This window comes from Corylus avellana, chromosome 11, assembly GCF_965113065.1.
Source record: "Corylus avellana chromosome 11, dhCorAvel1.hap1.2, whole genome shotgun sequence".
NCBI lineage: Eukaryota > Viridiplantae > Streptophyta > Magnoliopsida > Fagales > Betulaceae > Corylus > Corylus avellana.
In genome coordinates this window covers 3,210,352-3,223,395 of record NC_142500.1, presented here as the reverse complement: position 1 = coordinate 3,223,395, position 13,044 = coordinate 3,210,352, and positions in this window count along the sequence as shown.

Below are 13,044 nucleotides of genomic sequence, written 5' to 3'. Positions count from 1 at the left end.
TTTTTTATAAAAAAAATAATAATAATAATAAAAATAAAAAATCGAAAATTTTTAATATTTTCTTATAAAAATGATTTTTTTTAAAAAAAAAAAAAAAAATTAAATTTGGCCATCCCTTAATATATATATATATATATATATATATATATATATATATATATATTAGATTTGGCCATCCCTTGATATATTAGTATTTTTTGTTTTTATTTTTCTAAAGACAGTTTCGTTATTGAGGGGACATTAACAATGCAAGAGGGACAACATTGTTCATTAGGTACTAGTTTAAAAAGGTATATAGACTTTGTCAATTTAGTGGAGTTGTGGAAGGAAAACCCTCTACGGCCACCTATCCACCCCTACAAATATATAAGTAAAAGATTTTTTTTATTTTTTTTATTTTTTTTATTTTTATGAATGAGTAAATTTTTAGGAAAAATTACAATTTACCCCCTAAAATTGATTTTGTTTTTTCAATTCGAACATCAAAGTTTTAATTTTTACAATCCACCCCCACAAAATTTCAATTTTTTTCAATTCGGCCAATATTATCCCAAAATTCCCATATTGCCCCTAATTTTTTTTATTTTTTTTAATGAAAAAAAAAAAATTTGGGGAGCAAAAATGGCCAGATGGGCAAAGGGGTTTCTACGGCCACCCTGAATTTTTTATAAAAAAAAAAAAAAAAAAAAAAAAAAATTAGGGGCAATATGGAATGTTTTGGATACAATTGGTCAAATTGCAAAAATTTGAAACTTTGGGGGGTGGATTGCAAAAATTGAAACTTTGGTATTCGAATTGAAAAACGCTGTCAACTTTGGGAAGGTAAACTGTAATTTTTCCAAAATTTTATATCTACAACTAAACTCTTTACAACTCACTTCAGCAAAAAGCTACGGACACAAAACATTACGTACACATGGTTTTAGCATTTTTGTGTTTAATTGTTGTTACCTTTTCAGGTACATGAGAATCGCCTGCACTTCAAAAATATGTGCATAGGTGATTGAAGCATTTCGCTTTTGCTTATCTTTTGGACAAAAAAGAAAGGAGAGGCATTTATCTTTTTATTACTTTGGTGGACAGTTTTTTTTTTTTTAGTGGACAGAGAACAAGCTGCTTTTGTTAATTCATCTATTTGATGTATGAGAAATGTTTGGTTGTATGTTTTTTCTCATCTTTGTCCATCTCCGAATTAGAGCTGAGCAAATCCACATTGAATCTATGTGACGTCTTTTTTTATACAAAAAATATATATATATATATATAATAAGTCATATTACGAATCATTCTCCTAAATATCCATTTTGCAAATTTACTATTAAGTTTGTGATGAATTCACCCATTCACTTTATGAAAATGATTTTTATCATTTTTCAATAATAATAATAATAATACAAAGTGTGTTTATGCTTCTACAACGGCTGGTTTAACATTAGTCATGGAGAGAAACAGGTTAGTTATTTCAAGAGAGGCAAAATTGTCCAAAAAAGGACAATTTTACCCTTCTTGAAGAACTAAACGGTGAAATTGAGAGGATCATATTCCATAAAGTAGATGGCCTGTTTATTCCAAGCAATTTTTTTTTTTTTTAATTTTTTCATAGTCCCCGTTAAACATGTCTTACCTATTGGAAACCAATGTCAATTGTCAAAACATTTTCTTGTTTATGAAAAGGAAGATGAGAGAGACGACAAAATTAAAAATAAAAACACACATAAAGGTAGAAAAGAAAGCCAATTTAAAAGTTTAAGAGTTTGTTTGCGATTACGTTTGAGAAATAAAGCTTTTAAGACAAAAAAATATTTTTTGGCAAAATCTTAATTTTTAAGCTTTTACCAAAAGTGGGTTTTGACCATTTTAGAGTAAAAAAGTCAAAAAAAAAAAAAAAAAAAAAGTAATTTTGAAATTTTTTACGAAACATGCTAACTCGACTTTTTTAGTACTAAAAGTATTTTTTAAACTTTATAATGCAATTTCAAACAAGAGCCAAGTCCACTTGCTTTATCACTTGCGCGCACAAGTAACTACTTAGCACTACGTACCTACACACGGCTTCTACAATTACTTTGTAAGTACCATGCGTATAAATTTCTTTTAAACCTACATTATAGGGAATATACGGTTTTAGATTTTAATGGGTAGGGGCATAGAGCCAAAATTGCAATTGGTGCCAAACAACCCAATCTATCTATTTCTAGACAAAGAATTTAAATGGGGGCTTGTCCTATATATGCTCGCCCCCTTGCATCTGTCTCTAGTTGTAAGTCTATATAGCTCATTGCTTAATTAATGAAAGTCTTAAAAAAAATTATATTGGAAAATTTATTCTAGGTGCCTTGAATCACTCCAAAATCTATCTTTTATTACGTAGTTACTTAACAATTGGTATTAGAGCTAGATGGGCAAAGGAGATGAGAACAAAGAGTTCCACGAAATAAAAAGTGTCTTTGTTATTTAGTTATTATCTGTGTATCTTTGTGATTTGATTATTATTTATCTTGTGTCCATGTTACTTATTATTATTTATGGGTTGGAGCCTATCGTGTTAAGCAGGGAAGAATGTATATTAATTATCCAAGTAGTTATTAAGAGTACGTGATTAATATACCTAAGTGGACTATAGCCTATTAACTTAAGTTTTTGCGTTAGAGTTGTATTCAACTATGTATATTAATATACTGTGTGTAAGAACTCTATAACCGCTTTATTTCGCCACCATGAGTATTTTTAGCTTTGAATATTGTCAAAACTAGGCTTCCCAACAAAATTGAAGACAAGTTTATGATTTATTTTTTGATGTTATACATCAAAAAAGAAATTATTGCAAAATTTAGTCGAAAGTCAATCATAGATGATTTTTGGAATTTAAAAGGACGTCAAGTACCCATTTTGATAGGTGATTAAATTGAAAAACTGAAATATATTAAGAAATAATTATTTGGACAAAATTTTTCTCCAAACTAGGTTGGAAGAATTTCCTTCAACCTAATCTATAAAGCGACATATGTACATTTTTTTAATAACAACTTTTGTGTTTTTTCTTTCGCTTATATTTTCTTAACATTGAATAAATACTAATTTTATTTTTTATATATTATTTTAATCTTCAATCTTAATATATTTATTACCGATGCTTTTCCCCCTATCGGAATTGCTCATTAATGCATGTTTTGCCCTCGTGGATAGAATTCTTGGTTCTCTCTGGTTGGAGCATTTCTCCATCTATTCTGGTTTTTGTTCCTAATGTCTTAAGTGGCTGTGGCTGGTTTATGTAGTTTTGTCGTTGATGCTTGCTGCTGCTGCTAAATTTGCTTGTTATTGTAGGGTAAAGTTGTTGGTTTGCTCTTTTGTTTCTCGTTGTATAGGTTTGTTTGTTTGGTCTTCTTAATTTCTCAAAAAATTAAAGACGGAATTTTCTTCTTTTTTTCTTTATGAGCAAATGTGTCGAGGTACCATTGATCACTACAAAAAAACAATTTTTTTTTTTCACTGGAGTTTTCTAACGTGTCAGGGTGTCTGACACGTCAAAAAAATTTTCTGACGTGGCGTTTCTGACGCGCATTGATTGTCAGAAGCATAGGTGACACGTCAGAAAATTTTCTGACGTGTGAGACAATAGAACGTTAGAATCACGTCAAAAAATAGCAATTTTTTTGTAGTGGATGGACAATAGCTTATAGCTTATACCCATAATTCATTAACCAATTAAAGGCTTTTGAAACAGAAACGTCATATGCATGAAGAGTCTTTTTCAAAACAATGAATGATTTGGGAAAAAGAACTGAAATTATATAGGGTTGAAATAATGATAAGGATCTAATTACGTGTTAAAGTTGTGATCATTAACTTTATTGGTTTGTAATACAAATATCTATATTTATAGGGTAGTAATTAGTAAATACAAGTACAGTAATCAAATTTCATTGATTTGATTATAATTAGTCATTAAATAGAGAATATTTTAAATATCAATCAAATATTAAATATTAAGAAAATATTATATATTGTTCATATACTCTAACAAAGAGAAACACAATGGAATGAGAAAATATGGGGAAGCTGGTGAGATTTACAGAAAGAATATAAGCTCAAGATTAAGGGCAGGGACGGAGCTAAAAAATTTTATGGGAGGGGGCCAACCAAAATTTCTTTTTTGTTCTTTAGAATTTTTTTATTAAAAAAAATTATTTTGATTGTTTTTTATAAACTAAAGACTACCGTCAAGACTAAAAAAAGTAAGCATTTGAAACTAAGGGCCAAAAAATGGACATTTGAAAGTAAGGACCAAAAATAAAAAACTTAATGGGTATGGCCCAAAAAAATTAAGAATTGGGCCAAAAGTTTTCATTAGATATGGCCCAAAAAATCTAAAAATATGGCCAATTTTTCTTTTGGAGGGGGTCAAATGACTAAACTTAAACATTACTTTACTTTTTTTTTTTTTTTTTTTTTTTTTTTTTTTTTTTTTTTTTTCCTTATTTTGGGGGGGACCATGGCCCACCCCGGTCCCCCCCTCCCTCCGTCTCTGATTAAGGGCATGTTTGGGTGTGCGTTTGAGGAGCTTAAAAGTGCATTTAACAGTCAAAAAACCTATTTGAAAAAAAAATATCCGTTTAATAAAAAAAATTGAAAGAACTTTTAAGGGTCTAAAAAGCTTAAAAATTGCCAAAACGCACTTTTGACAAAAGCTTAAAAATGAAGCTTTTGCCGAAAAAAGCTTTTTGACTTAAAAACTATATTTTTCAAACACAATCTCAAACATGCTATAATAGGGATATGATTAGAGTAAGATAAATATAATAGTTGAATTGGAATTCACTTCAATTCATTAGGATTGTATCATTTTTTTTTTTGAAGGAAAATCATTCTTATCTCATTAATAGAGGAATCAAGAGCATTAAAACTCTTACAATCACAGAACATAACGTTCTTAAAGGTCTCAGCCGAAGCTAAAAGATCAAAGTCGTAACTAAAAGATTATACATCAAAGACGCCAAACATCCGCTAACCTATAACTAATCTTCAGTTGGAATAACAGATCTGCGCTAGGCAGACACAAATTAATGTATAGGTAGCTCTTATTCCTCGACCCTGGGATCAAAAGGACTCCATGCCAACACACATCCTCCTGAACCCGAAAGCCAGGATTGTATCATTTTAAATTAAGATTATGTTATTTAAAATTAGGATTAAGATTAATTACGAGTTGGTATTCATTTAGGTATTATCTTATTTTATTTAAAGATCATTTTGTCATTAATGAAAAATTAAAGTGAAGAAAATATTTGTGAAATTTGTAGTATTCTCCAGCCCTGCGTGGAGTTCTTGTGGTTTCTCTTACCTCAAGTGGAGAATTACTTCACCCCTAAACCAACCGCAACCGTCTTAAGCGTTTATGAAATTTTAGTAATGACAACTCCGCCTTAGCCGATTAACAGTTTTAAAATAACTGTCAGTTATAAGTTATTTGAAGCTCAACCACACCACAAGTGCTTCTTTTTTTTTTCCTTTTTTTTTTAGAAAAAAAAAAAATGGTTTGCTTGTTTGGCTAGCTTAAAGAGGATGATGTGATAGTGATTTTTTATTTTTTATTTTAAATACAAATGCTAATTGTATATGTGTAGAGATTCTAGGTTTTTATTTTATTTTTTATTTTTTATTATTTTATTTGCTCTCAGACATTGAAAATACAAAATGAAAGATTGTCACGATTCCCGTTAATTGTCAATTTTATATTAGGATTTTATTTGTAGAATATTTAATTTGATTAGAACTTTATTTCCTTTCCTTATTAGGATTAGATTTTCTTTAATTATTTTCCTTTTCCTTATTAGGATTAGGTTTACTATTACTATTAGGATTAGGTTTTTTACAAGTATTTATCACTACAAAAAAAAGGCCATTTCCTGACGTGTCAAACAGTTCCATTTTTTTGCCACGTCAGTAAATATTGACGTGCCAAAAGTGGCACGTCAACAAATTTTTTTTGACGTGCCAAAAGTGGCACGTCAACATTTACTGACGTGTTGAATATAACACGTCAGGATTTACTGACGTGTCACTATCTGACACGTCAGTAAATTTGAATTCAATTTTATTTTAAAATTTTTTATTTAAATAACATAATAATTTAATATTTACTGACGTGTCAAAATTAGACACGTCAGTAAATATTGACGTGTTACTTTGACACGTCAATAATTGATTGACGTGTTAAAATGACACGTCAATAATTTATTGACGTGTCAAAATGACACGTCAGTAAATATAATGTTTATACATATATAATATAAAATAAACATGATTTATAAAAAATAAAAATTAAAAAAATATATATATTTATGGAATTCCTGACGTGCCATATGTGGCACGTCAGGAATTCCTGACGTGCCATATGTGGCACGTCAGGAATTCCTGACGTGCCAAATCTGGCACGTCAAGAATTCCTGACGTGCCAAATTTGGCACGTCAGGAATTCTTTTATGTTTTTTTTTTTTTTTTTTTCCTTTTTCTTTATATATATATATATTCCTGACGTGCCACATAGGCACGTCAGGATGTGCCTTGGAAGGCCAGCAGGCACCCATCGCATTTGCATTCAATTTTTTTTTTTTTTTTATCTGGTTTATATATATATATATATATATATATATATATATATATATATAATATTATAAATTACTGACGTGCTAATTTAGCACGTCAGTATTTTTATTTTTACTTTTTTTTTAAAAAATATCAGGTATATATATATTGTAAATTTCTGACGTGTTGATTTGGCACGTCAGCATTTACTGACGTGTCAAAACTAGCACGTCAGAAATTTTCTGACGTGCTAAAATTAACACGTCAAAAAATAAAAAAGCGGGACATTCAATTTAATTTTCCCTCTTTTTTCTCTCTTTTATTATTTATTATTTCTCCAGCTACTTTTCTTATTTAATTCCAAATTTTTTTTCTCTCTCTTAATCTCCCTCTTCTCTCTCAATCTCTCTGAATCTCCCTCTTCTCTCTCACTCTCTCTGCACGGCTGCTAGAAGAAAAGCAGATCAAGAAGAAAAAAAAACAAAGGAGAAGAGAAGATCGAAGAAGAGAAGGAGAAGAAAAAAAAAAAAAGAAGAGAAGATCAGAAGATCGAAGAAGAAAAAAAAAAGAGAGAAGTCAGAAGATCGAAGAAGCAGAAGAAAAAAAAAAAGGAGAAGAGAAGATTGCAGAAGAGAAGCAGGCAAAAAAAAAAAAAAAAAAAAAAAAAAAAAAAAAGAAGCAGCAGAAAGAAGAAAAAAGCAGCAAAAAAAAAAAAAAAAAAAAAAAGGAGAAGAGAAGAGGATCGAAGAAGAGAGATTTTTGATTTGAAGAAGCTTTGATTTGGTTTATTTTGATTTGATTTGAGAGATTTTTTATTTTTTATTTGAAGAGAAGAAGATAGAAGAAGGAAGAAGGATAAAGTTTATATTTTGATTTGGGTTTTTGATTTTTTGAAGATTTTTTGGGTTTGAGTTTTTGAAAATGGAGGAAAGAAGAGAGAGTGCAAATGGAGGAAGGAAGAAGGCAGCAGGGAGAGAGCTGGGGGAAGAAGAAACGTACTTCTTCAGACTAAAAAAAATATTTTTAATTGAAAAAAAAAAATCCAGAAAATTTTTAAAAAAAGAAAAATAATTTTAAATTTCCTGATGTGTCAATTTTGGCACGTCAGGAAATTTAAAATTATTAAAAAAATTAATTTTTCTTTTTTTAATTTTTTTTTAATTAAAAATATTTACTGACGTGTCAAAATTTGACACGTCAGAAAATTTGTTGACGTGTCAAAATTTGACACGTCAAAAAATTTTCCTGACGTGTTAAATCCAACACGTCAGTATTTTCTGACGTGTTGGATCTAGCACGTCAGTAATTCCTGACGTGCCAAAAATGACACGTCAAGAATTCCCATTTCCTGACACCCACATTCTTCACGACCGAAACACGTCAGAAAAGCCCCGTCAGGAGGATTTACTGACGTGTCAGACGACCTGACACGTCAGTAAACCTATGTCAATAAAAATTGTGTTTTTTGTAGTGTATCTTTTATAACTAGGCTAGCATATGATGTAAAGTTCATTCAATTGAATTATTGTAAAATCGTATAATTTTCTCTCAAATACTATTCGGAGTTTTATCTTTCTTTTAGCCGATGGGCTTGTTTTATATTTTAGGTACGTAGAAGACGAAGACATTTTTCTTTGCATAATCAAAGACGTTGTTCTTTGATTAGTTATTTTAGTCTTCCGCTACATCAAGATCTTTGAAAAATGAGATGAAAAATCATTTTTATCATTTTTCAATAATAATAATAATAATACAAAGTGTGTTTATGCTTCTACAACAGCTAGTCAATGACATTCGTCACGAGAAAGTAGGGAGAAGGATTCTCACCATTTCATTTGACATGGAGAGAAACCGGTTAGTTATTTCAAGAGAGGCAAAATTGTCTAAATAAATGACAATTTTACTTTTCTTGAAGAACTAAACAATGAAATGAAGAGGATCATATTCCATATAGTTGGTACCTGTTTGGTCCAAGCATTTTTTTTTAAAAAAAAAATTTCATAGTCCCCGTTAAACATGTCTTAAATATTGGTAACCATTGTTTGTCAATTGTCAAAACATTTTCTTGTTTAACGGGAAGATGAGAGATAGATGACAAAATTAAAAATAAAAACGCACATAAAGGCAGAAAAGAAAGCAGCCAATTTAAAAGTCTCCACTTGCTTTATCACTTGCACCGGTAACCACTTGGCACTACCTACACACGGCTTCTGCAATTGCTTTGTGTGTAGCCTGTATGTAAATTGCTTTTATAGCCTACATTATAGGGAAAATACAGCTTTATAGTTTAATGAGTAGGACCATAGAGCCAGACAACCCTAACTCTATCCACTTCCAGGCAAAGAATTTAAATGGGGGCTTGTCCTATGCTCTCCCCCTTGCATCTATCGATCTCTGGTTGTAATTCCTAGTCTATATAGCTATCTAGCTCGTTGCTTGATTAATGAAAGTATGAAAAAACTTATATTGGCAATTAAACTCATTCAAGGTAGCTTGAATCACCGTAAAATCTATCTTTTATTATGTAGGTACGTAACAATTGACATTAGAGCCAGATGGGCAAAGGAGATGAGAACTGTTAGAATATATTATTTCCTTTTATAGAATATTTTATATTTTCGTTATTTAATTTGTAATGTAGGGTTTATTTATTTTCCTTATGTATTTTAGGCTTTAATTTGAGTTTCTTGGTCACTACTCATTGTCTCTCTATAAATAGAGAGTTGTAATATTGATTGATACTATACGGTGAATATACAAGATGTAGCCCATACATCTCTCTCTGCTTCCGCTATCTTTTCTTTCTCTTTTATATTTTAGTATTTTATATTTTTATATATATTTCAACATGGTATCAGAGCAGCGTTTCTGTTTCTGTGGCTTTCAATAAAAGTCTTATGACGTTTCTATGGTGTTTTCTAGCATTCTCTTCTGATGATCTCTTAATTTTGTTGTGATCCACGGCTTTATTCATTGGCGAATCTTGGCACAATGCGGTTTTGGCCCTTCACGGGAATTTTAACGGCTAGTTTTCGTTCTTCGGCCTCATTGTCAGTTGCGCCTTGGCCCTTCACCGGATTCTTTTAGTGGCTTGTCTCCGTTCTCCGGTATTTCTCCAGCCGTCACTTTCAGCCTTTCTCGTCTTTGTTATTGGCGAACCCTGGCACAATGTGGTTTGGCCCTTCAAGGGATTTAATGACTAGTTTTCGTTCTTCGACCGTCATTGTCAGTTGCGGCCCCTTAACTGGATTCTTTTAGCAGCTTGTCTCTGGTCTCCGGTATTTCTCTGGCCGTCACTTTCAGCCTTTCTCGCCGGCATTGTATTGATCCAACCATTGACTTCAGATGCCTTCAATTTATTCTCTTTTCCAAACTCAAGCTTACACCTTGAGTTTGAGGGGGGATGTTAGAATATATTATTTCATTTTATAGAATATTTTATATTTCCGTTATTTAATTTGTAATGTAGGGTTTATTTCTTTTCCTTATGTATTTTAGGCTTTAATTTGAGTTTCTTGGTCACTACTCATTGTCTCTCTATAAATAGAGAGTTGTAATATTGATTGATACTATACGGTGAATATACAAGATGTAGCCCATACATCTCTCTCTACTTCTACTATCTTTTCTTTCTCTTTTATATTTTAGTATTTTATATTTTTATATATATTTCAACAAGAACAAAGAGTTCCACCAAATAAAAATTGTCTTCTTATTTAGTTATTATCCATGTGTCTTTGTGATTTGGTTATTATTTATCTTGTGTCCTTGTTCCCGGCCTAATGTTATAAGTCTTCCTACAGTCATCCCAAATGTGATGTAGTTTTTAAAATCACTGTTGAAAACTACATCATTTTTGAAATGACTATAGGAAAACTCTAAGAAGACTTATAGCATTACTCGTCCTTGCTCTGTACCGTTTCTCTCTGATTTTCTTCTTTTCATTTCTCTCTTTTTTTTTTCTTTTTTTTTTTTTTTTTTTTTTTTTATTTCTGTATCTTTTTTTTTTCGTCTCTCCTCTGTACCGTTTCTCAGGTTTTTTTTTTTTTTTTTTTTTTTTTTTTTTTTTTTTAATTTCTTTGACGGAGAAACATAATCTACAAGGTTTTTATAAAATATAAATATATCATCTGTTTTTTATTTCTTTTGATTCTCTGTACATTCTCCAACTATATATATATACATATATATATATATATATATATATATATATATATTTTATTTCAAGATTGAGTTTGATTCTGTTTTCTCCAAGTATATATATATATATATTTTTATTATAAATAATTTTGTAGCATAATTGCAAAAAAAAAAAAAAGTAAAGTTGTTTATGTTTCAAAAAAATAAAATAAAAAAAGAATGAAAGTTCTTAATAATATAAATTGTATTTGTATTATAAGGGTATTTTAGGAAATTTGATCACAATATGATTTTATTCATCAACATATTGCATTGTACCAAATGAAGGAATATGATTAGCTAGTCTATTCCAACTTTACAACTAAACAAGGAAATATGAATAGTTAATCTATTCCATACTCTTCTATTCATAGTAGTAGCTAATTCTTTTCTAATAGACTAGACATTTCGCGAATCAAATGAGGCCTAAGAGTTCAACCTTGATTCTACCAAACAACTTCGATTCTGCCAAACAAACTCAATCTAAATGATACAATCAATCCTTATAATAGCACCTCCAAAAAGGTAGTTACAATCTGCTGAGATCAATATCAAACTAGACACAATATTTTAAGAAAGTCAAGTAAGAGTCCCTCAACCCGCTACAACACAAAACACAGTTAAATCTCTCTATACGTTTATCTTGATATTATTTTCTATTCAATTATTCTCTCTAAATCTTTTCATAATTCTAATTAAGGCATCAGAAGTGGAACAACCACCACACTCCCACTTTGTAGCCTTCCATCATTGATCATCATTTTCTTGTTTTTAGCAGACTTTGAATTCGAGTCGCTACCTGAATTGACAATGACTAACAATATGGATTATTGGCGCTGTTCACGTAAGGCCAAAACAATGTAATATACAAAGCAAACCATTTTCCCACATAATGTGGGCCTCCAAAACTAGACACGAATGGCTCTCCTCTAGGCTCTTCTTCGAATTGGTTCCCAGTTTTCTTTGTTCTGTACACTTTTTTTTAATAAGTATTTTAAAAGTTGGCTAGGAGAGTTTGAAAATAGTACGTGTATCTTTCGATAAAGGGTCTTTTCAGTGGTGGGAGGGAAAACAATTTTCAATTTGGCAATGAAAGGGTAGAGAGAGAAAGTGGCATGGGTTTATTAGGGCAACGTTTTAGAGTGTCCGGCACTACTACTTTAGCTTTCCACAAAACCATGTCAGCCATTCATCTCTAACATTTGTGCCTGTTCATCACTAATAACCTAAAGAGAAAACGACATTCGAGAGCTCTCCACTCTTCTTCATCATGCGTCGTTTCATCTTTCAGAATTCTATTTGATAAGGTTTGTACGTGATACGAGCAGGAAGGGTTCACATGCATGAAATTCCAATACGATTGGTGTCAATGGACAAAAATCAGACGATCGAAAATCACAAACCATATTTGGAAAGTTGGGTGGAAATATTATTGCTGGACCTCATTACTTATTCTATAAATTGCTTATCAACATCTCAAAAACCCATGAATTATTGAAAGCAACATACATGCACTTCCAAGCACTCAGAAATTAAAAAAATAAAAAAAAATACGCACATTGTATATTTATGTCACGTTAAAAGAATCCACGGCATGGAATGGCATACACCCACCAATCCATGTCTTTGATAATAATTAATAAACAAAAGAAAATGCCCATGATCAGAGTCCCATTTACGTACGACACAAAAGAAATTAAATCTTTTACTAATACACGTTTACTAAAATGATGTGTAATTTATTCATTGGAGAAAAATAAAATAATAGAAAAATGATAGGCTTACAAACAAATTTTAGAACATGATGTGGGGTACAACATGATTGAGTTTCTGAAAAGCTGAATTTATCTAGTTTCCAATCATGTTGTATCACATCATATTATAAAAGTATTTTTTGTAAAATTTGTTTGTAAACCTAGCATTCCTCAAAACAATAACGAGTACTAATGAATGAGCTAGACATTAATTTAGTAAGCCTTTGTTAGTAAAAGATTTAGTACCCATAGCATTTCTCATATAAGGAAAAAAAAAATACTTAAATTATTTTTTCTAATAAATTTAAGGAAAAACATCACTTAATTACCTAAACTTTCATATTTTTGCAAACACTCCCCTAAATCTTCAATATATTATTTATTTATTTATTTATGTTTGAGTGGGAGCTGACGGGGGCCAGGTCCCCCCGGCCAGCTTACTTCCGTCTCTGTTTTCCCTGCATGCATATAAATACCCTTCCAATCTATTCAGCTCAAAAGAAAGAAGAATATATATATAATAAGA